Below are 27049 nucleotides of genomic sequence, written 5' to 3' on the forward strand. Positions count from 1 at the left end.
TCCCCTCTAGAAAAGGCAGCATGGGAAAGAAGTAATAGCCATTCTCCCTCTGCATTCTCTAGCTTCTGCGAAGTGTGACTTCTTGGCTCCCCTCTGGATTGGGAAGTGGTTTCTGAAGCCCCAAGGCTTCTGAGAGGCTCCTTCATGTGAGAGGTGGATGGAGAAGAGGGTTGCAGCATCACAGCCTGCCCCAGGCCCGGCTCTGTTTCTCCTCTGACCCAAAAGGCGGACCAGCCATGGGATCCCAAATGCTCCAAAGACCTCACACCATCTCCAGATACACCACACAGCTTGTTTAAAGGGGACCCACGGCAAATCACATCTGTGCTAACTACGACCTCTGCTCCAATTCTCCTCTGCTGCAGGAAGCTGGCCAACAGAGATCCATCCTGCCCTGAAAGTGCAGGCTAACCATGGGGGTGGTATCTCATGGGGCAGGACACCCATGGTTAAAAACAATGAGCCACATCTCTGCCTGTGTAGTGCTGCTGCAACTTACCAGCCGTGTGATCCAGGGCAAGACACCTGGCCTCTCTGACCCAAGTTTTCTCATCTATGAATTCCAGGTGGTAAGCATTCCTACCTGGTAGGGTTACTGTGAGGCATAAATGAGACAAAGCACAGACAGCACCCCACACAGTGCCTGGCACAAAGGAAGCAACTATAAATGGTGAAAAAGTGAAAGTGTTTATCACTCAGTCATGTCTGACTCCTTGCAAGTCGATGGACTGTAACTCACCAGCCTCCTCTGTCCAGGGGATTCTCCAGGCAAGAATACTGGAGTGGGTTGCCATTCCCTTCTCCAGGGGATCCTCCCAAATCAGGAATCAAACTGGGGTCTCCCGCATTGCAGGCAGATTCTTTACTGTCTGAGCCACCTGGGAAGCCCAGTAGTATTACTCTTGCAAATACAGGTATCATAACCAGGCCAACCTAGGTCAGAGGAAGGGGCTGGGAAGCAGAAAGAAGTTCAGGTGGGGTCTCTCTCCCACTGCCCTTCCTCTTCCCATCACCTTCTTCTGTTCCCCACCCTCCAATCTAGTCTCCACATGTGTTTAGTTCAGTTCAGTTCAGTCTCTCAGTCGTGTCCGACTCTCTGTGACCCCATGAATTGCAGCATGCCAGGCCTCCCTGTCCATCACCAACTCCTGGAGTTCACTCAGACTCACATCCATCAAGTCAGTGATGCCATCCAGCCATCTCATCCTCTGTCGTCCCCTTCTTCTCCTGCCCCCAATCCCTCCCAGCATCAGAGTCTTTTCCAATGAGTCAACTCTTCACATGAGGTGGCCAAAGTACTGGAGTTTCAGTTTCAGCATCATTCCTTCCAAAGAAATACCAGAGCTGATCTCCTTCAGAATGGACTGGTTGGATCTCCTTGCAGTCCAAGGGACTCTCAAGAGTCTTCTCCAACACCACAGTTCAAAAGCATCAATTCTTCGGCGCTCAGCCTTCTTCACAGTCCAACTCTCACATCCATACATGACCACAGGAAAAACCATAGCCTTGACTGGACGAACCTTTGTTGGCAAAGTAATGTCTCTGCTTTTGAATATGCTATCTAGGTTGGTCATAACTTTCCTTCCAAGGAGTAAGCGTCTTTTAATTTCATGGCTGTGATCACCATCTGCAGTGATTTTGGAGCCCAAAAAAATAAAGTCTGACACTGTTTCCACTGTTTCCCCATCTATTTGCCATGAAGTGATGGGACCAGATGCCATGATCTTCGTTTTCTGAATGTTGAGCTTTAAGGCAACTTTTTCACTCTCCTCTTTCACTTTCATCAAGAGGCTTTTTAGTTCCTCTTCACTTTCTGCCATAAGGGTGGTATCATCTGCATATCTGAGGTGATTGATATTTCTCCCAGCAATCTTGATTCCAGCTTGTGTTTCTTCCAGCCCAACATTTCTCATGATGTACTCTGTATATAAGTTAAATAATCTGACAATATACAGCCTTGACGTACTCCTTTTCCTGTTTGGAACCAGTCTTTGTTCCATGTCCAGTTCTAACTGTTGCTTCCTGACCTGCATACAGATTTCTCAAGAGGCAGGTCAGGTGGTCTGGTATTTCCCATCTCTTTCAGAATTTTCCACAGTTTATTGTGATCCACACAGTCAAAGGCTTTGGCATAGTCAATAAAGCAGAAATAGATGTTTTTCTGGAACTCTCTTGCTGTTTCCATGATCAAGCGGATGTTGGCAATTTGATCTCTGGTTCCTCTGCCTTTTCTAAAACCAGCTTGAACATCAGGAAGTTCATGGTTCACATATTGCTGAAGCCTGGCTTGGAGAATTTTGAGCATTACTTTACTGGTGTGTGAGATGAGTGCAATTGTGTGGTAGTTTGAGCATTCTTTGGCATTGCCTTTCTTTGGGATTGGAGTGAAAACTGACCTTTTCCAGTCCTGTGGCCACTGCTGAGTTTTCCAAATTTGCTGGCATATTGAGTGCAGCACTTTCACAGCATCATCTTTCAGGATTTGAAATAGCTCAACTGGAATGCCATCACCTCCACTAGCTTTGTTCGTAGTGATGCTTTCTAAGGCCCACTTGACTTCACATTCCAGGATATCTGGCTCTAGGTCAGTGATCACACCATCGTGATTATCTGGGTCATGAAGATCTTTTTGTACAGTTCTTCTGTGTATTCTTGCCACCTCTTCTTAATATCTTCTGCTTCTGTTAGGTCCATACCATTTCTATCCTTTATTGAGCCCATCTTTGCATGAAATGTTCCCTTGGTATCTCTAATTTTCTTGAAGAGATCTCTAGTCTTTCCCATTCTGTTGTTTTCCTCTACTTCTTTGCATTGATCACTGAAGAAGGCTTTCTTATCTCTTCTTGCTATTCTTTGGAACTCTGCATCCAGATGCTTATATCTTTCCTTTTCTCCTTTGCTTTTTGCTTCTCTTCTTTTCACAGCTATTTGTAAGGCCTCCCCAGACAGCCATTTTGCTTTTTTGCAGTTCTTTTCCATGGGGATGGCCTTGATACCTGTCTCCTGTACAATGTGACGAGCCTCCGTCCATAGTTCATCAGGCACTCTATCTATCAGATCTAGGCCCTTAAATCTATTTCTCACTTCTACTGTATAATCATACGGGATTTGATTTAGGTCATACCTGAATGGTCTAGTGGTTTTCCCTACTTTCTCCAATTTAAGTCTGAATTTGGTAATAAGGTGTTCATGATCTGAGCCACAGTCAGCTCCTGGTCTTGTTTTTGTTGACTGTATAGAGCTTCTCCATCTTTGGCTGCAAAGAATATAATCAATCTGATTTCGGTGTTGACCATCTGGTGATGTCCATGTGTAGAGTCTTCTCTTGTGTTGTTGGAAGAGGGTGTTTGCTATGACCAGTGCATTTTCTTGGCAAAACTCTATTAGTCTTTGCCCTGCTTTGTTCTGTATTCCAAGGCCAAATTGGCCTGTTACTCCAGGTGTTTCTTGACTTCCTACTTTTGCATTCCAGTCCCCTATAATGAAAAGGACATCTTTTTTGGGTGCTAGTTCTAAAAGGTCTTGTAGGTCTTCATAGAACTGTTCAACTTCAGTTTCTTCAGCATTACTGGTTGGGGCATAGACTTGGATTACTGTGATATTGAACGGTTTGCCTTGGAAACAAACAGAGGGAAAGTATTAAAACACACCTACTGTCACGCCACTTCTTTGCTTTAACTCCTTTCTGGCTCCCTATTGCTCTTAGGATAAAGCCCACACACCTTAACATGGTCTTACAAGACTTTTTGTAATCTGGCTCCTGCTTATCTCTGAGCCTTATTTCTCAACCTCTTGTAACCTAAGCTTTGGGACCACAGTTGCTCAGACACGCATGCTGGCACTTACCTCCAGGCCTCTGCACGGGCTGCTTCCTGACCCCAGCTACTCACCTCTTCTGCAGTCAGTTTAGAAGTTGTTTCCTCAGAATACTCCTGCTCTCCTGGCTGAGGATGAAAAGAGAAGGGTTATGGAGCTCCTCGTCCCAAGAGATTTTTCTGAGGTTCAGGAAGTAAGGATGTCTAAGATCATTTAGTCTCCTTTGGTGGAGAAGAAACCCAAGACCCAGAGGGAGGGGGCTTCCACTAGGTTCCCCCCAGCCTCCCTCCACACTAGCACAGAGGGAACCAGTGACCCCTCCAATCAGTGACACCTCCTCTGACACCACGGATGACCTCTCATTCTAATTCATTTACATCTAATCATTTAATCACCTCTCCCAGGGAGAATGAATAAACAGAAAAGACCAGGAGACCCAAAGGAATGAATTCCAAGCCCTCGGAGAGCCCACAGGGATGTGTGTGTTTTGGGGCCAGGGCTATTTTAGTGACTGTTCCCATGGGTTCACTATCTCCTTTTCCCTCTTTATCAGATTCTGGTTGGCCTCATCTGCCAAGTGAGAGGAGCTTGTGACCAGGGAACCGAGGGGCACAGGGGGCTCCTTGGGGAGCTGTGAATTTAAAGCATGGCCAAGTGAGAAGCAGTCAAGGCCACTGCTGCAGCTTAGAAAACAAACAAGTTCTGGAACCAGAAAACCTAGTTTAAGTCCCACTTGCTAGCAATGTGAAAGTGCGAATCAGTGAACCTCTCTGTACCTTAGTCTCTTACTGTAAAATGGGAGTAACACAATAACTCTCTCACCAGGCTGTCATGAGGGTCTGGTGAGGGAATAGGTGGGAAAGCGCCTCCTACACGGTTCAGCACTCACATGCCTTCTTCGAGAGCCGAACATGCACAGGAAGGTTCTGATCAGGAACCCGGCTCCGAAGGCCAGAGCTGATTGCTAACTCAGCCCCCTGCTCTTGCTGCCATCCTGTGCCTAATCTGTTACGGACTGAAAGGTGTTGGGCTTATAAATATTTGCTCCTTATGGCCAGGCTTTCCTGAGTGTTATCAGCCTGGCTGATAAGATAATCCTGCCCGGTGGGGCAGGCTCTGGCACCTGGCATTCTGCGTTGCAGGTGACCTAGCAGACTTAACTTTTTAATACCTAGCAAGTCAATACAGAGGCTCTCGGCTTACTGGCTGGGAGGGGCCGGCCAAGGGGGACTCCGAAATTAATTCTCTTTGTTTCTGAATCTGATGTCTAGAATTGACCGGAGACTCCAAGTTAACACCTTTCCTGCCAGATGGTGACTGGGTCTTCACTGGCTCCACTGAGCTCAGAACCAAAATGATTTTGAAAAGGCTTGAAGTGAGCACCCTTCTCCTTTAATTAAGCACAAAATCTCCATATCTATTTCAGGCTTTGAAAAGTGAAACCCAGAGAAGGCAGGTTCCCCAGGCAGAGGAGAGAGGTGTGTGGAATTAATATTCCATCTCTATTTTTCCTGTGTAATTTAATAAGTTGACTAAGCTTATCAGGGGGACCTGGGCTGCATTTAGCTCGTGGGCAAGCTGGGCTCACACTCTAGCCTCACTTTCCACATTAGAACAGTTAACCAGCCAGGTGAGGTGAGTCAGGGTTAAGGGGAATATCTGGGACCTGTCCCGCCTTGTTTGGGCACCCATGACCATTTGGCAGCACGTCCCTCCTCCCTCAAATGCTCTAGCCTGACCCTCAAAGTTCTGGGTGCACCCTGAACCACCTTGGGCACTCCCCACACATTCCCCCACTGCCTTTCACCTCTCCCAGCTTCAGCGGGCATATGGACTTGCTGGTATTTTTTAGAGAGAGAGTCTTTTTTTAATTGGAGGATGATTGCTTTATAATGTTGTGTTGGTTTCTGCTGTGAAACAGCTTTAAATATACATATAACCGCTCCGTCTTGAGCCACTCTCCCCCATGACTTGCAGGTATTTAAAGAAGGCGGCAGGGGAAGGGGAGGGGCTATGCTGGGACTGCCCCAGTCCTGTACCTCCAGGAAGAAAGGTAACTGCCCAGACAGGCTGTTTCCTGAGGTCCAGCAGACCCTTCTTCCTTCCACCCCATCATTCTCCCTTCTCTGCTGGTCAGAGGGCAACTCCAGGACTGCTCCTCTCTGGAACTGAGGGCTCTCAAGGAATCTGTTTCACAAACATCAAATTCTCAGAGAAAACTTCAGAATCCCGGGAAAGAAATCCTTGGAACCCAGTGTGGGAAACATTACTCTGGGCTGTCATCTCTTTTTGAACATCCACTTAGCTCCTCCCATCTCCACGAGAAGCTCTTGGGAGCAGGGAGGATATCAGTATAGAATGTTTCCAAATAAGCAGGAGGGGACTTCAGAGATCAGTGACTCCATCCCCTCTTTGCCATGGATGGATAGAATCTAGTTCAAGGAGGGAAAGTGGTCGGTCCAATGAGTTCTCACCACTGAGGCTGGGCCAGTGGGGCTTCACTGGGGATTCACTAGTGGAGGGTGCATATCACAGTCTAGGAGCTCTGGAGTCAGAGGGACCTGAGGTCAAATTTTGACTTAGCTGTGAGACTTGGCCAAGTTATAAAAGCTTCTTTGTGCTTCAGTTTTATCATTTGTAGGATGGGATAATAGTAACCACTTCATAGGGTCAATAGATGAGATGAGGAACATTACCTGCCTGACATGTATTACTCTAGAACTTCCTAAAGGAGTGGCTTAATTTCATTTACTGCTGTATCCTCAGACCCTAGAACGTGCCATGCCCAGAGCAGCAGTGAACAAATGCATGTTGAATGGATGAATACAGCGTATAGTTCTTATTATCACCCTTACCCCTAATGGTTCTTATGATCACTATTATTGACCTGAGTATTTTCTTGTTCAACTTCACTCAGCTTTTCTTTTCCTCTCCTGGACTCTTTTCTGTTTACTCCTTGTAGCGGCATGTACAGGGGCATTCCTGCAGATGTACACCTTCACACCTGCACTGCTTCTCTCTTCACCTCTTCTCACCTGCAGCGGGAGACGGAGAATCATGAGGCTGAATCCATACCTTTGCTTTCCTACCCAAGCCCCACCCAACTCAGGGTTCAAATTACTGCTCCCCTTCATATATCTGAAATCCTGTCCACTCTTCTTTAATATACTTAGTGCTGCTTAGTAAGTCAGGGTGGTGGAAAAAAAAAAATTCCCACCAGTATTTTTTCATTTCCAAGGAAGGCTGTCCATTTGGTTTGGTTTTGTCTGATTCAAAACTGACTGATGCAATTCCCTTCACTCTGACAAATCAGGACGCTCAGCAAAGAAGGAAACAGAGCCAAAGAGAGAAGAGAAAGGCTCAGCCACTTTTTGGAGATTTATGAAGCTCCCATTCGAGCACAGGCAGCTGGACAGTGCTCTCCTAGGTTCAGGCCTCAAGTTTCAGGAAAACAAAAAGACTCCAAGACGCGCCTTCATTTGAGTCATTTGGGTGGAGTTGGTGTTTTTATCTTTGTTATATTCCTATTTCCCTCCCCTCTGAGCTGAGTGCTTCTGTCTGCCTTTGGGGTCTAGGACAACTGGGCCAAAATACCAAGAGATGATCCTTCCGTTCTCTCAAGTCCCATTTTCACTCCTTTTGTCCCACTTCTGAGGTTAGGGTTTTAATTCGTTTTGAATTGGTGATCAACTTGAGAGGAAAACACATAGGAAATGGATAGACTGGACTGTGATATGACATAAATAACTCAACCCTACAAATTAACACAAGCCTATACCTGAAAGAATCAGACCACAAGCAAACAAGAATTTGGCTAATAACAGAAAATAATAATAATGCCTATGGCCTTTAACTAGATCAGTGTGACTTAAAGATAAATCGTAAAGTGAAATACTCAATCCAGACAAACTGTAGGGGTTGGTTTGGTTTATGTATTCCCCTAAGGTATATGACTAAAAAACAGATTTTGTTTACAATCATATTTTTTAGTAAGCTAACTGAACCAACTCTTTTGCGACCCCCTGGACTGTAGTCTTCCAGGCTCCTCTGTCCATGGGATTTCCCAGGCAAGAATACTGGAGTGTGTTGTCATTTCCTCCTCTGGGGGATCTTCCTGACACAGGGATTGAACTCGCATCTTTTGCATCTGCTGCATTGGCAGGTGGGTTCTATTACTAAATTAATGGAAATGTTGACTCTGTACAGATAAGTGGTTTCCATCCTCTTGAGAGTGGCCACCCCCCTTTTTGAGTTCAGATCTTACTGGGCACAGGGCCCAATGGTGAGTGTCCAACCCCCTGAAACCTAGCCAAGCAGGGAGGCCAGGTGGAAGTGGTCCACTTAGTGGGACTCCAACAAGCTGAAGCTGGTAACAGGAGCATCTCTTACATTGATTACAGGCCCTCTGATTGGAAGGGATGCACCTCCTGAGTTGAGAGTGGGCCCCGTGCATCAAGTCCAGTAGATGGACAATTCAAGTCGATTACAGACTGAAGGCTTGTGTCATCCCTGATGTGGTGGTGTCATGCAGATGGTGATTGTAGCCATGAAATTAAAAGATGCTTGCTCATTGGAAGGAAAGTTATGACCAACCTAGACAGCATATTAAAAAGCAGAGACATTACTTTGCCAACAAAGGTCCGTCTAGTCAAGGCTATGGTTTTTCCAGTAGTCATGTATGGATGCGAGAGTTGGACTATAAAGAAAGCTGAGCATCAAAGAATTGATGCTTTTGAACTGTGGTGTTGGAGAAGACTCTAGAGAGTCCCTTGGACTGCAAGGAGATCCAACCAGTCCATCCTAAAGGAGATCAGTCCTAGGTGTTCATTGGAGGAACTGATGTTGAAGCTGAAACTCCAATACTTTGGCCACCTGATGCAAAGAGCTGACTCATTTGAAAAGACCCTGATGCTGGGAAAGATTGAGGGCATGAGGAGAAGGGGACGACAGAGGATGAGATGGTTGGATGGCATCACTGACTCAATGGACATGGGTTTGGGTGGACTCCAGGAATTGGTGATGGACAGGGAGGCCTGGCGTACTTCAGTTCATGGGGTCTCAAAGAGTCGGACGTGACTGAGCGACTGAACTGAACAGGAGGTGGGGCCTTTGGGAGGTGATTGAGTCACGAGGATGGAGCCCTCATGAATGGGATCCATGCCCTTCTAAAAGAGACCCCAGGGACTTCCTTGGTGGTCCAATGGTTAAGAGTCCTTGGATCAATTCCTGGTCAGGGAATCAAGATCCTGCGTGCCACATGGCACAGTGCAGCCAAAAAATTATAAAGAAAATAAAGAGACCCCAGAGAGCTCTCTCACCCCTTCTGTCAGGTAGACACAGTAAGACAATGATGGTCTGTGATCTAGGAAATGGGCTCTCACCAGACACTGAATCAGTTGGCACTTCGATCCTGGACTTCCCAGCCTCTGGAAGTATAAGAAATAAGTGTTTGCTTTTGAAGCTGCCCAGTCTATGGTGTTTTTGTTATAGCAGCCTGAATGAACTAAAATAGCATCCCAGTGCATTGTGGGAGCAAGAAAGAGATGGGCATCAGAGCTGGAGTATGGAGTAGGGAGGCATGGAGCTGGGGATGTTCTTTGCCAGGCTGGGCCCTTAGCCCCAAGAAGCATGCCTCTGCCTTGGCCACCAGTGACACATTAAAAACCCTGCGTGCTCATCAGTTCAGCACCTACTGCTCTGTCTGCCCCTGACATTGGTTCCCCCTTGGCTCCAGGCTCTCTCACAGGCCGGCTTTCTTGGCTTGCCATACGTGGACTTGGCAGCCTGGTCCCATTTCTCCTCCGTGACTGTCTTCAGTTCAGTTCGGTTCAGTTCAGTCGCTCAGTTGTGTTCGACTCCTTGTTACCCCATGAATTGCAGCACGCCAGGCCTCCCTGTCCATCACCAACTCCTGGAGTTCACTCAGACTCACGTCCATCGAGTCAGTGATGCCATCCAGCCATCTCATCTCCTGTCGTCCCCTTCTCCTCCTGCCCACAATCCCTTCCAGCATCAGAGTCTTTTCCAATGAGTCAACTCTTAGCATGAGGTGGCCAAAGTACTGGAGTTTCAGTTTTAGCATCATTCCTTCCAAAGAAATCCCAGGGCTGATCTCTTTCAGTGACTGTCTTAGAAATCCCATAAGTCTCAGGCACCAATAATTACCCCCAGGCACCAAAACCGACCTCCAGCCCCACAGCTGGATCCAACTCAGGTGCCTGGGACACCACAGCCCACCAGGCTCCTGAGGGGGTCAGGGTGGAGCCTGTGGAGAAGAGGTGGGAACTAGAGAATAAAAAGACTGTTACAAAATGGGCAAGGAGAAGAACAATTTGAGTGAATATTAGAAAGACAGTTAAAAATACACCCCTGTGGTGCATGGTGTGAGTGGGCTGGGGAGGAGGACTTTGACATTAAATTGATTTCCAACACCTCTGGCATAAACAGAGACCCTCCCTGCTGTGAACCCCAATGAGGTGGCCTCAGTCTGATTCTTTTGGCTTTTAGGTGTGACCTCTGAGGAATGACAGAGGAGAAAGGCTGTTCAAGCTGAGAAAAATTTATTCAAACTCCATGCAGTGTGCCAAAGCTCTTTTTTTGTTGTTGTTGTTAGCTCTGTCTTCGCTCCAAGAATGTCTTCTTTTTCACTTCTGGAGATCTCAATGCTTACAGCAATCAGCTGGTCTGGGAGTCCTGTTTGTCTCCTCACAGTGAGCCTTGCTTCTATTTCATAACATCCTCCCTTTCAACTCTCAGTTCTTGTCAGCAGAGAGTATATAGGAAGCAATCAGATCTATGAACCAAGTTATCAATATTTGCCTTCCTGCCTCGTCATGGGTCACAAGCTCTGACGCAGAAGTGATGCTGCTGGATGAGTCTTTACTCAGTTACCCAGACACTCACATTCCCAGAAAGTGCACACCACCAGGAACTGCTGTCAATCCAAAAAGAAAATGTCTTTTTGGAACCACTCTAGCTTTACCTCATCTTCCTCCACAAACCTAGTCTAGGAAATTTTCCTATTCAGCTTAAAAAAATAATTGATGACAACTTGTATGGGAACACAGATAGCACATTTATCAAAATTTCAGATGATACAAAATCACTATTAAATAGGGTAAAAGAGTAAGGTTCCAAGTTTACCTTGATAGATTGGACAAGGAACTGAATTTAACAAGATGAAATTTACTACCCTTGGGCTCAAAACAAAACAAAACAAAAACCCAGCACAGCAGTGTAATTTCAGCATTTGGAAGAGGGAGCTAGAAGAGCCACACATTGGTTGCAAGTTCAATATTCGTGCATGCTCAGTCATGGGTGACCCTGCAACCCCGTGGACTGTACCCCACCAGGCTCCTCTGTCTATGGCATATCCCAGGCAATGATACTGGAGAGGGTGGGTTGCCATTTCCTCCTTCAGGGGATCTTCCTGAACTAGGGATCAAACCAGAGTCTCCTGCCTCTCCTTCATTGGCAGGTGGATTCTTTACCACTAAGCCACCTGGGAAGTCAAAGTTCAATGTGAGTCAAGGGTATAATGTGACGCTCAGAGCACCTAAGGTGAGTTTAGGCTGCATCACTGGAGGGCAGAGTTCATAAAAGGAGAGCAGGAAGTGATCCTGCTCTCAGCACTCCTGGACCACACCTGATGTGTTGTGCTTCCTTCTGACACCGCTCTGGGATGAACACTGACAACATCTGAGGGGTGGAAACAGGAAGACAGAGAGTCTGGAAATTATAACAAATGAGAATCATAAAAGAACTAAGGAAGTTTAACCCCAAAGAGGAAAAAGATTTAAGGGGGCATGAAAGTTGTTTTTAAGTGATTTAAGACTGATCTCCTATACAAACTGGAAACTTTTTTTTTTTCTTTTCCAGTTTTAGAAGATAAAGTTAGCTACATGAGAATAAGTAACAGGGAGCTAAATTTCAGTCTGGCCTGAGGAAGAACTTTCTTTTGTAACAGTGAAAAGTGTGCCAAGCTAGAATAATCTGCGTGATGAGGTAATGAGTTCCCTGTCATTGGAGAAATTCAGGCAAAAACTGGAGGATCACACATGAGGGATGTTGCAGAGAGAATTCTTGTGTTCATCAGAGGATCAGATAAAATGATCTTTAAGGATGCTTTCAACTCACAGATATTCTGAATTTCAGGGTTGTTACTATAATTTACTATATATTACTTATATGAAGATATCTAATTCCTTTTGGTAAAGTGATAAAGCTGCTGAATTTCAGAAATACTTTCCAGTTCTTTTCACATTCAATTTCAATTTCAGATGGAGTACAGTGGAGACAACTGTATAGGTTCAAACTTGGTTCTGTTACTTACTAGCTATGTGACCTTGGGCAAGTCGCTTCATGTCTCTGAGCCTCAATTTCCTCATCTATGAAATAGAAATAATAATAGTACCTGCTTCATAGGGATGTTATGAGGATTAAATAAATATTTGAGAAGCACTCAGAACACTGCCACATACAGTAAGCATTAAAAATGTGTTTGTTAAATTAAAAATAATGTAAAATGGCTGAAAATAAAGAATGAGAATGGTCTCAAATTTAACAAATGGTTCAAGGATGTCCTCCTCCTTTACCAACTCGTCACTAGCAGCTCTGGCTGTAAAATAGCCAAGAACCAGAGGCAGCAAAAAAAAAAAAAGGCAAAAATCACACAGGCTCCCCAGCTCTCAAGAGGGAAGCAAAAGCTTCCTGTGATTGGTTTACCGTAACCTCTGAAAAGGGCTGTGTGTTTAATGACACCAGCTTATCCTTTCCTCCCCCACCCCTCCTCTCTCTTCTTGGAGTTGCTAGGAGGCCAGGGGTGTGCTGCATCCTAATAAAGCCGCGTTGGGGGAGGGAGGGGGCCAGAGCTTGTTAGATATACACGGCCTGTCTGCGGGAGCTTAATATCCTTTTACTGGAATAACTATTGTCCCAGCTTCTCAACAAATACCGACCATCATTAATAAAAGGGCTAATAAAAGCATTTATTGCGCTCAGGCAATAGCCTCGCTTTTTCTAGCTCCAGGGCCTTGGCAGAGGCAGCTATTGAGGATAAGAATTGGAAAAGGAAGACTCCCACTGCAACGCAGAGATCAGCCTCTGCCCCAGCCCCGACCCAGCACCCTCCCCCAAGGGCTGGGCAGCCAGAGCAGTGGGAGATTGGGGCATGAAGACAATGAATGCATCACTGAGGCATCAGGCTCCTGGGTCTTTTTTAAATGGTAAATATGGGGTGGTGATGCTTAAAAGAAAAAAATGGTCCTATTACCAAGTTCTCTCAAGAAGCTTAAAGCACTTCACCTTGCAAGACTGTTATTCCCATTTTACTGAGGGGAAAATAAAGGCACAGAGGGATTTAGGGGCTCACTCAGCCATATGCGGTCTGAGACCCTTGCCAGAACCAAGACTAGAATATAATGTTCCTGACTTCCAAATCCAGAACCATCGTGAAATTTTTAAAAGGGTGAGACTGTATCTATCTCTGTCCAGCCTCCAATGTGGGGAATCAGTGAATGCTGTGATCATCATCATTGCCTCCCTAAATTATTATTGTTGTTATTATAATAACTGGTGGGTAGAGTTGAGTGGGTGGTAGATACAAGATAATTACTAAGACCCCAGAATTAAAGTGTTGAGTCTCTACTTTTCCACGGCCGCTCAGAGATGAAAATGAAAGCTGTCCTCCAGGGAACTCTGAGAAGAGCCCTAATCTTGAGATAGCGTGAATCCGAGAGGGGAAGACAATGGAGAAAGGCCAGGAGAGACTTGGAAGCCAGCCTTGGAGATGCTGGGATTCTTGACTGTGGATGGCACAGGAGGCTGCGAAGGCACAATCCAGCAGCTTCAAATCCTGGTTCTGCCACTCCTTTGCTGTGTGACCATGGAAAAGTTACCTAACCTCTCTGAAGTTCAGTTTCCTCAGCTGTGAAATGGGGATAATAATCATCCCTAGCCCTAAGTCTGTTGTAAGTAAAGATTAGAGGAAAGACTGTGAGAGCTAGAAAACAAAAACCTGAGCCTAGAGCTTGCCAGTGAGGAGGGCCAGAAACTGTGGGGCTGTGTGACTCTCCTGACCTCAGGACGACACTGGCACTTTTCTCAGGACTATCCAGGTTCAGCAGAGAATAACTTTGGCCTTAGTTTCCCCCCTATTTAAGACAGGGCAACAAAATCTCTGCCCTCAGCAACTCCCTCCCCCCCCACCCCCGAGGGTTGTCAGATGGATGGAGGAGAGATACCACCCTTGGGAGGAAAGGTGGGCGTTAATAGCAGCACCCTGGATCTCTATTATTATTGTCATTATTCCAGCTCTGTCCAGTAAGCAGTGAGGACCCAGGTGATTCATGGTCTGCACGCTGCAGCCCTGGTCCACTTGTTGCAACTTGCCCGCCTGCCAGGATTCCTCCGCCTGCGAGGCCTCCACCTCTTTCTCAGCTCATACTGGCAGCTCAGGGTCCTCTGTCACCAGATGGGATGGAGGCATGAGGGGGGCATTTGGGAACAGAGCACCCAGCTCAGAAGGGCTGGGACTCCTGCACCAGTGGCCATAGCCCTGCTTCACATCAGCAGCCACAGAGTAAGCCTAGGGTATGGGGCGGGGGGTTGGGGCTGGGAGATTCCGAGTTTCAGATCAACCACTCCTCAAGAGATCTCCCAGTCCCTTCGGAGGATGACAGGGACCAGGGATGGCAGGGATCAGGGAGAAAGGGGTTCAGGCCTGGGTCTGTCCCTGTGGCAGTCCTGCTGGGTGGGGGAGATGGCAGAGGGTGAGGTAGGGATGATGGTGTGGGGGGCAAGTCCCCATCCACCTCCAGGGGGCCTGCTCTGAATGGCAGAGGCCTGGCATAAGGAACTGCCTGGAAACTGGGTAGCATCAGAGGATGGTTCTTAAACTCTGTAACCCCAAGTATTTGGGTCCTAAGGTTTCAACAACAGCTAGAGCTAAGGAAAGGGAGCTTGGGTGCTTCTGACAGCCACGAAGCACCGCCACCACCACCCCACCCCCCACCCCGCCGCCGCCCAGCCTTGCAAGCACTCTATAAATGTGATCTGAACATCTGTGACTCACCCGCACACACCCCTGCAGTTTCGTGGTGAGGACACAGCTAATCATAGCTGGTGTTTGGGGAGGAAGAAGGATTTTGCCAAAAGGTCCATGACAGACTCTCTCCCTCCTTCCCTGGGATGGTGAAGTGGGTATGACTGGCCGCCAGTTTGGCAAGGAGTTTCTGCCTCCCTGAGGACTGGTCCTGCCTGGGACAAGAACACACCCCCAAAAGAGCCATTTAGGTTGGGGTTGGTTCCCTGGTTTCTGATCAAAGGTCACACCAGAAAGATCAGAGCTGGATTTCCTAAGATCTACCGGTGATGTTTGCTTTGGTTTTGTTTGGGCTTGTTTACATTTGAGCTGGAAGGGGCCCAACTATAGGACTATGGCCATATCTGTCACTCTAGATGAGGAGACTGAGGTCTAGTGAGGCTGAAGTGACTTATTCAAAGTTATCTGGAGTCTTTTCATACTGTTCACCTGATGCAAAGAGCTGACTTGCTGGAAAAGACCCTGAGGCTGGGAAGATTGAGGACAGGAGGAGAAGGGGGCGGCAGAGGATGAGATGGTTGGATGGCATCACCAACTCAGTGGATGTGAGTTTGAGCAAACTCCAGGAGATAGTGTAGGACAGGGAAGCCTGGCGTGCTGCAGTCCATGGGGTTGTAAAGAGTCGGACATGACTTAGCGACTGAACAACAATTTAGAGTCTTAGACACAGAACTGCAGCCCTGCCTCCAGATTCAGCGTTCTTTCTATGAACTCTTCTGGGTCCATTTTGAGTCCTGAGAAACAACTGCAACAATGTCAGCCCCCATTCATAGAGCATTTAATATGTGCCAGTTACTAGATTAGGTGGTATGTACACTACATCAGGCTGAGGATATAGATGAGGTGGGACCACATCAGAGAAGTGGCTTGCGTAGATCAATTGTGTTTTCTTTCAGGTCTGAGGCACCGCGTTTCTGTGGCACATTTTCAAATCATCAGCCATTCAGGATGTGCTGCTTTATCAACTGACTGAGCATTTTCTATATGTCAGTTCTCCACGGAGTCCTGGAAATCCAGAGATAAAATAGGATAGGGTCCCCCACAGTGTACTAGAATCAATAATTTACCAGAGTTAAAGAAAAAGGGTCAGGAACACAGTAAAAAAAAAAAAAAATATCCTGGGGAGATGGAGGCTTTCTGATACATTTTAGCAGGGTTTTGAAGGGTGAGTAGGAGTTGGCTAGGTGAGGCTAGCTATGAATGGGAGAGATAAAATGCATGCAGAGAAAACAGCAAGCAGAAACGCTGTAGAGGAAGTATTTTATGTGTTTGGAGACAACAAATAGTTTGAAACAGAGAGTGGAGAGATGGAGGGGATGCTGGGAGACAATGCCACACAGGTGAGTTGAGGCCAGCAATGAGGAAGGTCTAATGCCAGGCTAAGGAGGGCACCAGTGTGGAGTTCAAGCTTTGGAGGTATGCTTTGAAAGGACTCTGAGGTTTTCATTGCTAGCTTTTATACATTCATATATGCATACTAAGTGGCTTCAGTTGTGTCTGACTCTTTGCAAGTATGGACCTGTGGACTGTAGTGCGCCAGGTTCCCCTGTCCATGGGGATTCTCCAGGCATGAATACTGGAGTGGGTTGCCAAACCCTTCTCCAGGGAATCTTCCCGACCCAGGGACTGAACCCGCATGTCTTACGTCTCCTGCGTTGGCAGGCAGGTTCTTTACACTACCATCTGGGAAGCCCCCACGCATATATGCATACGTACAAATCAGAAGTAGAATATATATTTGGCCCGTCTCCCCCACCCCACCCCACCCCCACCTCCCTATGGGTCTGGGCACCTGTGAGCGTGTTCATCCACCTGGAGCGCTAATTAGGCCCTCTGGGGAGTCTGACACCGACCGCCAGCTGTGGTCACAACCGCCAGCTCATGGCCTCTGCACAGGAACTTTCTCAGTGCTTCTCTGGTGTTCCCCTCATTACTGGGTGTTAGTGGAGTCTTTACCACATGGCATTCTGCTTGGTCTGGGTTTGTCAGACGGCCCATGCAGTGGGGCACGTGTGGAACCCCCAGCTGGGTGGTGGAACTGTAACAACTCCTTCCCTGTCCCTCGTCTGGCCCCAGCTCCTGGCCCCCCTCAAGTAAGACTCCACCCCCATCAGAACCGCCACCACCACCAGCTTCCAGTCCAGGTGTTTTCAGCCTTCTTCTCAGAACAGCATGCCTTCCCTGCCTCCTCCTGGCTGGTTTTTCAGCCCACCCTGCCTGGACTAAGGGGCATTCTCAGGTCTTCCAAAGTTGAAAAAAAGAGATCCTCACCACCATATGTATCAAGATCTTCATTTTTAAAATCAAATAATCATCCTGAAGAATGCTTCCTAACAGAGGACAGAAGATGAATTTTGGAGCCTGACAGTCTCAAACCCTGGCTGTGTGACCTTTGGCAAGTCACTTCTCTGAGCTCCAGTTTCCTTATCTGTAAAATGGGGATGTTGGCCCTCACTGCACAGGGATTAAAAGAGATAAACATGCAGGATGCCAATCAAGGAAGGGCTGAGTTCAGCAGAGAGACCCAAGCAGGAAAGGACACATTTCTTTGCTTCCTCTTAGAACAAGTACCTTTAGCTTCTAGGACCTAAAAAACCATAAACCAAACAACATATTCGATTGGGTCTTCTAGCTGTTGCGAGTGACTCAGTAGTGAAATGGGGTAGAGCCCATCCTCCAAACAGCTCCCCAGGCCTCTGCCAACCAGAGGAAGATGTGTCATTCCTGTTCCAGAGAGTACGAAGGGCTCAAGCCAAAGCCTTCCGCCAAGGTCCTCAGAAAGGTGGTTCCTGGACTGACCTCTGCCGGCCCATAAGCTCCACAGTTTCACTGTTCCGCCTGGGCTGCGGGCTGCGGGGCTGGTTGGTGGAGTTGGCTTAGAGAAGGGTATTTTGTATTTGGCTTTTGGAATGACTAATGAATGAGCTGTCTCCACTGCAGGAGAATTATGCCACTTAAGCAAAACCCAGCCGGGCTGGTCGGCTCAGAGATAGCTAATAGGAAATGCCTGTCAGAACACTGACGCTTCAAAGCCAAATATATTCTCACTGTGTTCTCTGTTTGCTAAGTTTACTTTATGCAAAATATAACTCAGCTGAAAATATGTAGATGGCAGAGAGCTCGCGCCTTCCCTCTGGAAGAAAGGGAGACAAGGAGGATGGTGAGGGCAGCTCCCAGTTAACCCTCCTGGTCCTGCCAGGCTGAGGATGAGCCCTTGTTTGGCCAAAGAGCACAGACCTTGCCTTGCAAGAAAGTCTGTGCCACTAATGGACCCATAACCACCACAGTCCTCAAAATAGAGGCAGCCCTCCCACACCGTGGGAACAGAGGGAGCGTGGGCAACAGACAGCACAAGTGGTCCAGCCATTTTGTGAAGCTGCAGGGGCCAGCAAGGGCCTGGGGGGTTGCCTGTGGTTTTTGTCCTTTGGTGGTTTTACCTGCCCATCCCCTCTCTCCACAGGTGAGACAAAGTCCTCTAAACCAAGAAGCAACGGAGGAAAGTCAGTGACTTCCAGGACCTGGAACTCAGTGGCAGAACCTTGGGTACTGAATTGATGCTGAAACAACGTATCCCATGGGAAGAGCACTGAATGAAGGGTCAGGGTGTTTCTGGTGTGTGATCTTGCAGGCAACACTCATCTCTTTGGGCCTTGGCTTCACTATTTATAAATGGAGAGATTGGACCAGCTCAGCAATTTCTGGGGTCACACTGACCCAACACTCTCTGTTATTTAACAGGATAGAATGCAGGCAAGAGTGTGGAAATAGGACCCACTGCTCAATTCCCTGCCTCTCCTCTCTCAAGGATTGCCAGGGGTCGCCATGAAGAGCTGGGTATAAAGATGGGTGAGTGAGTGAGTAAAAGTTGCTCAGTTGTGTCTGACTCTTTGTGACCCCACGGACAATACAGTCCATGGAATTCTCTAGGCCAGAATACTGGAATGGGTAGCCTTTCCCTTCTCCAGGGGATCTTCCCAACCCAGGGATGAACCCAGGTCTCCCACATTGCAGGCAGATTCTTTACCAGCTGAGACACAAGGGAAGCCCTCACATCCATAAAAGATGGGATCACCTTTAAAGAGACACCTGAGATTTCTCCATGTCTGAAGTGGGACAGATTCTCCAGGCCACGACCAGGGACATTAGTGTGAGCAGATGCCCTGCTGAGGAGGAGCAAAGAGATATGGATTCCTACAGCGTTTGTCCTGGAAATACTTTACCATGTACAGCCACAGTCACCAAGCCACTTGGCAGCAGCTCAGCCCCTCTTCCCAGATAAGGGGTCTGGCCTTCCTTGAGGAGGGCACTTGAGTTTGAGTTTATTCCTTCAGAATCACAGCAAGAGCTGGGCCAAAGAATCCTGGGGCTTCCTAGAAGGACTTGGAGAAAAGGCAGCTTCCACAGTGTTCCAGGCAGGGTGGGACGCAGACAGAAACCAGACCCAGCTCTGCTCTCAAAGAGCTCCCGCTTCATTGCAAGATGGGCACGTAAGGAGGAAACCATGGATGTGGGAGGGTTCATCACAGGCTGACTTTTTAAGCCTAATAGAAGCTCAGAGAGGCAGAGGCCCTGGGCAGCCGTTGAATGCCTCTGAGCTTTAGGTCCTCATCTGTAAAATGGGGATAATTATTACCTGCCTTAGAGAACCAGACGAGATGTATCTAAATGCCTAACACACCACTTGGTATGTTTTAATCGTTTGATAAAAGGGAGCTATTACTGTTTATTGCCAAGGCTCAGAGGAGAGCTGCTCTCGGTAGAATGGGTTCCAGGTGAGCAGAGACTCATCCATCCTTTTAGCGCTTGGGGCCAAGCCTGGGGTGTCTGGACCTCCTGGCAGGCTCCTCCCTGGCTGCCAGCCATCACTCCATTTACCCCGGTTTGCCTTTTCTTTGTGTGCAAAGAACATGGGAAAGCCCTGGCTTACAGTCCTCAGAGTTGGCTTCAGAGCCTGGGGGGGCCTTCAGTGAGGTCGGGTGAGAGGCGGGGGCCTGCCGTCTTAGGAGGAATCAAGTAGAAGAGTACAACCAGGCACAAAGGGTGCAGGCGTGGAACAGTGGGCCTGGGGAGCGGGGGCAGCTGGGGCATCTCAGTACCTCCACTAAGTCTTGCACATGCACCCCGCCTTTTATTCTTAGTTGAGTGATTGATTCTGCTCAAAGTGGAGCAGAGTCCAAGTCAGGATATGTGGGGGAAAAAAGGCTGGATAATGTCCCATGGAGTGGGGTGAGGGGTGACAGGGCAAGGTTGCAGGGCAGGACCTGGGGCTTGCAGGGACACGCAGAGGCTTCAGAGCAGGCACTCCTCAGGGACAGAAGACAAGGGGTGGGAGTCAGTGCAGATAGACTCAGGCAGCCAGCAAACCGCAGAACAGGGCAGAGCCACTCAGCAGGTCAGTGGAAGAAGGCAGCCGGCAGGAAGCCTCAGCCACGGGGCCACGGAGGCCAAGCACAGGGACTGGCCCCAGAGGGTGGGGGTCCCAGGGCCACAAAGAGCTCATCACTGGTGGAGAGCAGCAGGGGAGCTCTGTGGCCTCCTTAGACAGCCGCCTAGCTGTAACAGCAGGGTACCGTAGCCTGTCAAGCTCACAGGGCGGTGGCGGGTGGTAGGAATCACACAGGGACCTCCATGCACAGGCAAAGGGGTGGGGGGGTGTTGAGCTGTGGCGGGAGCTTGAGCAAAGCACTGACTTAGCTGCCAGGGTGGCCAGACATGCTAAACACAGCAACCAATGGAACAGGAGAGCAGAGTTCTATTCAGGTCAACCCGGAAAGCTGGTCCATACAGCAGGTGGGGCGGAACAGCAGGAGTCCAGAAGCCAAAAGGTAGTAGTGACCAGGTTCTGGGTGGCTGGACCTCAGCTAGAAGTGGGGTGCAGCAGGGGAGTAGAGGACTGTCAAGGCCTCATTCCCAGACAGAGGGCTGTAGAAAGAGTAGTCAGGAAAATGAACTCTGGACTCTGACACACCTGGTTTGAATCCTAGCTTCCTCCCCTCAGTAGTTATCAGATGTTGGAGGTGACACTTAATCGCTCAGTTTTCTTATCTATAAGGCAGAGATAATCACCGTCTACTTCTTAGGTGAAGATTAAATAAGGCCATTTGTGGACCTTCTGGCATACACAGATGTTTACAGAAGTGTATCTGTTCTTACTATGATTATTAGCCTCTGAGATTGTCAGGTTCCAGAAAGTGAGAAGGAATTTTGAGGTTTGATGGGTAGGACACAGCAGAGCCTGGCCCCTTTGAGGAAGGGCAGGGAAGACAAAATCACAAAGGCTCCAACCACAGATAAGTCCCTGCTCAAATCCCTCGTCTACTGGTGCCAGTCTGAGACCTTTAGCAAGTGACTTAGTCCCTTCAAGTCTCATTTCCTCATCTGTAAAATGCCCACACCACTATCTGCTTTGAGGTTGCTGTGACAGTTCAGTGAGATAATGTATGCAGAGTGTCCAACCCAATAGGTGCTTAGTTAATAGTTACTCTATAGACGAGGCTGATATGTGAGGGAGCAGAGGGAGGAAGGGACCCAGGGGGCATTTGGGAGCCCAGGACTTTCCCCCAGATCTTGGATCTACTGCAGCAGAAATATTAATACTTTTTCCCTGCAGAAGCAGAAGCAGCCAGAGCTACAGATACTCCACAGGTATATATCCTGTAAACACATGTGAAAACTCTGGATTCTACCTGCCTGGACTGGCTCAGGAGCAGGTAAGTCATGTCTGATGGTGGAGGCCAGTAGTGGCTCTGGCTTGGAGGGACCCAAAAAGAGAGAACAAGGGAGGGGCTGGTGGCGGAAAGAGATCTTTTTCATTGACTCAGTTAAGTAAATAAGCGCTAATTGTGTACCTTCTGTGGGTTAAGGCCTATAGACACCAAGGCAGTTGTGGTCTCCACGCCTCCTGAACGGAGCATACCAGGGGAAGCAATAACAAGGGAGCTTTAGGAAGATCGTTCAGCAGCTACTTTTGAGAAATGAGGTATGGAGCCTGTGTGAGAGTGCTTGCCAGGGTCTAGGAGAGGGAATGAAAGCCTTCGGACCATCCTGGCAGAAAGAGCATCAGACAGACCTGGCTCTGCCTCTGACCAGCTCCTTGGCTCTGGACAAGTTAGCCTTTTTTGGGTCTTCAGTTCTCTCCTCTGTAAGATGAGAAGCATGGTACCTGCCTCACAGGGTTTTGGGTGACTGTTAAATTAGGTGATGCATAGAAATCTTGGCTCTCAGTACCGGTCAATATGTGTGGGCTCTTATTAATAAGAACGTTAGCAACTAGGTGAATCCAGGTGTCACACTAAAGGAATAAATGCCAAGACGCAGTGACTGAGTGTGGGAAATATTTTAGTTGACACCTGGGTGATTGTAAGGTGACTGAGTATCATTTGTGGGTCCAAGTTCCCCTGCTGGGAAAGAAGGTTTGGACTAGGGTGGAGTGTGGAGGCCAGTGCCAGCTGAAGAATTCTGAATTCATGTCAAGCCAGGATTTATGGTTCAGTTTAGGGGGGAAAATACTTGAGTTCGGCTTCTGGGTTAAACATTACCACCTTTATTTTCTCTGAGATTCCCCCAGAGAGCAGGTGGAAGGCATCCCCCAGAGCCAGAGTCAGCACTGGACTCCCCTGATCCTTGGTTCAGGTCAAATGGGAGAAGGGTCCTGGACCAAAAGTGTAGTGTGGAGCGAAATGGCTGCTCAGTGAACATCCTTCCTTCCACAGACTGAACAAGACCTCAATAAGCACAGTATCTTTTTTTTTTTTCCTTTAAAGTGGCAGTCCTATTGTGAGTAAGGGGCTTACAGGACAAGGCCCCAGACAGAACAAAGAAAACACTCCCACCAACTCTCTTGCCAGAAATGAGCTGAAATTTTCGGAGAGGTGCGTGAGCCAAAATTCTCAGGGAGAAGTCCCAGAAGACTGTCCATCAGGTGAGAAAATGTAGGCAAAATGTAACGTGTAAAATGATGAACCAGAAAATCAGCCAGCCAGCCTGCACCCAGCTATGTCTTAATGAGGCAAACTCCAAAGAAGCTTTTCCTTTAATCTGGCATTTGAAACGAAATGCTGCTAAGAAGCCCCCCACCTCACCCACCCCACCCTTACATGTTGCCATGACGACCCAAGTTCTTAGGACTTGAAAGAACTACCTCAGCATTTCCCTCTAAAACAAAAGAAAATTATTCCAGGTTTCTGGGCAGAGAACTCTGAGGAATGGGCCCTGTTACTGGATAGCAGGTTCCTCAGAGTTGCCGAGTGATGAAATATGAGCCTACGGGGACCAGGGCCTTCAGAAAAGCGAGGAAGGAAACGGGGGATGACAGGAACCCAGGGCTCGCCCCAGCTTGTGGAGCCCATGCTCTGCCTCATTGCTGGCTCTCCCCCCTCAGCTGGGCCTCATTTGCCCCTGCAGTGAAGCACTTTAAAAGAAAACACATCCTGTCTCCATATGGAAAGGGGCAAGGGTTGGAGGGGAGCAGGTCCTGGCTCAGGGGATCCCAGGCAGGCAGCAGAAGATGCCGTCTCGTGCTCTCCAGCTTGATTTGCTCACGGAATAGCCAAGGTGGGGCCAACCTGCTGCATGTCTAAAAAGCCCCTCCAAAGCCCCCCCTTGAAAGCTCACAGTCCTGCTAATGAGGGCCAATCTAAGTCTTCTGAATCCAGTAAGCAAAGCCCAAGAGGTGACAGCTGGACAGCCAACCTGCTCCCATGAAGTTCCCTCTCGTGCCAGAGCTTCGAGCCAAAAACTGAGGCCTTGACACTTTCCTATCCAATTGCTGATCACATCTTGAGTCTACTTCTTAAAAATTCCTCAAATCCATCCACATCTTCCTCTCTCCATGGCTGTTGTCTTGATTCAGCCCTCACCATCTCTAATCTGAAATGGTACTTCCAGGTCAGCTGCATGCCAGGGCTAGAAGGGTTTACAGACACAAATCTAAACTTGTCACTTCCTGCCTAAAATCCTTCAGTGCTCCTCCTGCCTTTAGGATAAATTTTCAAATTCCTCAGGAAGATATGCAAGGTTTTCATGATGGACAGCTCTCAGCCCAGTTTACTCCACACTACAGCCATAAAGAACACAGTTCCCCCATCTACATGCTTTTCTACACCTACCCTTCCCTAACCCAGTATTCTGGATAAGACCTGCTGGCCCCTCCTGATTTACTCTGCATCCTGCTCTGTGCCCCAGAGGCTGCCCTGTATGGATTCCATAAGTAAACTCCGGGGCCCAACGGGAAGCACCAGGAGCAACTGTAACACAGGAGAGAGTGAAGCCAGGGTAGTTACTGCCTTCCTGGACAGTCCTATAAGGCTGCCTGTTCCCAGATGGAGGTCCGTTCCTCCTATCGAGGCAGACTCATCTGCAGGACTTTTCTTCTGTGGTACAGAGACCCCCTCCTCATTTCTTCTGGCCTAGGGGCTGCTGCTAGCCTGTGTTTCTGTGATATTTTATAATGTTCCTCCACCCCCTACCCACACTCTTGCAAATAACCCCTCTGTATGTAAAGCCTCCTCAAATTATCTTAACTTAGTGTGCCATCATTCCCTGTTGGGACCCTGCCAATCCAGCCATCCTTTATCTTTGCTAAATTTCTGTGGAGACAACATCTCCTCCAGGAAGGCTTCCCTCTTCTTCCCAATCTGTGTCAGCTGCCCTGCCCCCTTGGGCTCCCAGATCCTCTGTATAGTCCACTGTTACAGCTCGTTCCATACTTTATTGCAAAAACCAGTCCTCTGTGCACAACTACTAGAGCCCAGGAGCCACAACTACTGAGCCCATGTGCCACAACTGCTGAAACCCGCATGCCCTGGAGCCTGTGCTCCGCAACAAGAGAAGACAGTGCAAGGAGAAGCCTGCACACCACAAGAGAGTAGCCCCAGCTCACCACAACTAGAGAAAAAGCTCTAGCAACAGTGAAGACTCAGCACAGCCAAAACAAACAAATAAATAAATAAATTATAGATACATAGATAGATAGATATTCTAAAAAGCCAGTCCTCTGTCCTAAATCTGAGTCTCTGGAGGTTGGGGACCATGTGTTACTGCTCATCCCTGCACCCCAGTATCTGGTACAAAGCTACCCCTCAGAAAACACTTGCTGAATGAAGGAAAGAAGCAGGAGCTCAGAGTAAGACCTGCCAAAGACACACAGGAAACACAGTGCAGCGTCTGTGTGTGGTGCCCACTGAAGCAGCTGGCTTCTCCCAGGCCACCATCAATCAGATCACAGGCAAGGCCTTGAAGAAAAAGCTATTATTTAAAGAACACCCCACAGCCAGGGCCTGAGGCCCACATCAGTGAGTATGGGCAAAGAATGAGGGAGATGCTCTGGTTTATGTGTCAGCAGCTGTGCTTCCTGAGGAAAAAGAATGGCCAGCTTTTCTCACCCCAGGGAAACAATGGAAGTCTCCATCCTTGAGCTGGGAGTCCCATGAACCTGGTGTCAACCACTGGGAGACTCACACCAACTTCAGTTCCGTTCAGTTCAGTCGCTCAGTCATGTCCAACTCTTTGTGACCCCATGAACTGCAGCACGCCAGGCCTCCCTGTCCATCACCAGCTCCCGGAGTTTACTCAAACTCATGTCCATTGAGTCGGTGATGCCATCCAATCATCTCATCCTCTGTCGTCTCCTTCTCCTCCCACCTTCAATCTTTCCCAGCATCAGGGTCTTTTCAAATGAATCAGTTCTTCGCATCAGTTGGCCAAAGTTTTGGAGTTTCAGCTTCAGCATCAGTCCTTCCAATGAATATTCAGGCCTGATTTCCTTTAGGATGGACTGGTTGGATCTCCTTGCAGTCCAAAGGAAATCTCAAGAGTTTCTCCAACACCACAGTTCAAAACACCAACTTACTGAAGTAAATTCCTAAAGATCCAGGGGCTGTTCCAAAGGACCTAGCACCACTCTACCAAATCATTCACTCATTCATTCAACAAAGTTCACTGGCGCTCTGCTCTGTGCAAAGCACTTCCCTTGGATTTGCTCTATTGAAATGTTATCCAAAAGGAAAAAGTCATTTTTTTTCTTTCAGTCTGAGTCTCTGGTGGGTCCTGTATAAGACCTAGCGGGGCCAGAGGATGGGCTTCAGGTAGGAAGACCCCAGGCACCTGGACAAATCACGAGAGATGGCCAGAACAGTGACCTGGTATCATAAGTGGCCTCTAGAATCCTGGCTTCCCCTTTCCAGATGTGTGACCTTGGGCAGAGCATCTCATGTTCCTGTGACTCAGCCTCCTCCTGTGCAAAATGGCAGGACCTGGCTCATATAGCTGTTGTGAAAATAGGTAAAACAGAACATCGTCCAGGAGGTTACCAAGAGCACTGCATCCCAATTCTATCAGACTCAATGCTCCCTTTTTTAGCAAATATTTTGCAAGACCACTTTTACTATTCTGAAATGAAATTCATAGATAATATGACCTACCTATACACATAATTCTTTAAAGAATCAATATACAACCCTAACCATAAGATAAAGAACTAAAAGAAAATAATTTAGAATAAAATAATATGCATTTTAATCTATATATGTTTGGGCATAACTACACAAGAAGATATAAGATAACTGTACCTACTTGCAATGAATATGTTTGAATTTAAGAGCAGTAAAACATTATTGACTGCAACATTATGGGTACTTCTTTAGATTTGATGTGCTAAAACAAGATTAAACAAATACTACATATTCATACAGATACATATGAATGCAGCTGAACAGAGGTGTGTTATTTTGGCACTCAAATACAGTGAGGATTTTGCTGTTCATATTGTGGTTCTGAAATGGTGAACAACTCCTGGGAAAGATAAAATACAGTATTCTCTTGATTTATATGATAGTAGCATTCATGAAAAATTCAGTGTATATTAAAACTATACAAAAAGTACTTTGTGTTTATATTCAAAATGGAATTAGGTTCTAGGCTCAGACCAATATAAAGAGATTTTCTACCTGTATGACTGTCGGGTGGGACATTCAAATGTCAAATGTCACATGAAGTGCAGGACAAATCATTGGATAAAACTGCCTCATGTAAGGCAAGAAGTTTGGCCCTCTCTGTCTCCTTTAAGTAGTGCCCCACCAACCAGGGTAATATAAATACACTAGGTATTTCTAAAATGCCTCTAGGGGGCAGCAC

General features: G+C 47.6%; 1 long non-coding RNA gene across 1 annotated transcript in view; it reads right to left on the bottom strand.

Annotated features, from left to right (window-relative positions):
- Positions 1 to 1467: 1467 nt before the first annotated feature.
- Positions 1468 to 27049, bottom strand: part of LOC133245988 (uncharacterized) — a 32756-nt gene continuing 7174 nt past the window's right edge. Inside the window, exons 2-4 of the long non-coding RNA XR_009735836.1 lie at positions 6704 to 6851; positions 3891 to 3944; positions 1468 to 3614 (exon numbers count right to left, since the gene is read on the bottom strand). This is a non-coding gene — a long non-coding RNA (uncharacterized LOC133245988). The remainder of the gene's footprint in view (positions 3615 to 3890; positions 3945 to 6703; positions 6852 to 27049) is intronic.

Source organism: Bos javanicus, chromosome 1, assembly GCF_032452875.1.
Source record: "Bos javanicus breed banteng chromosome 1, ARS-OSU_banteng_1.0, whole genome shotgun sequence".
NCBI classification, from domain to species: domain Eukaryota; kingdom Metazoa; phylum Chordata; class Mammalia; order Artiodactyla; family Bovidae; genus Bos; species Bos javanicus.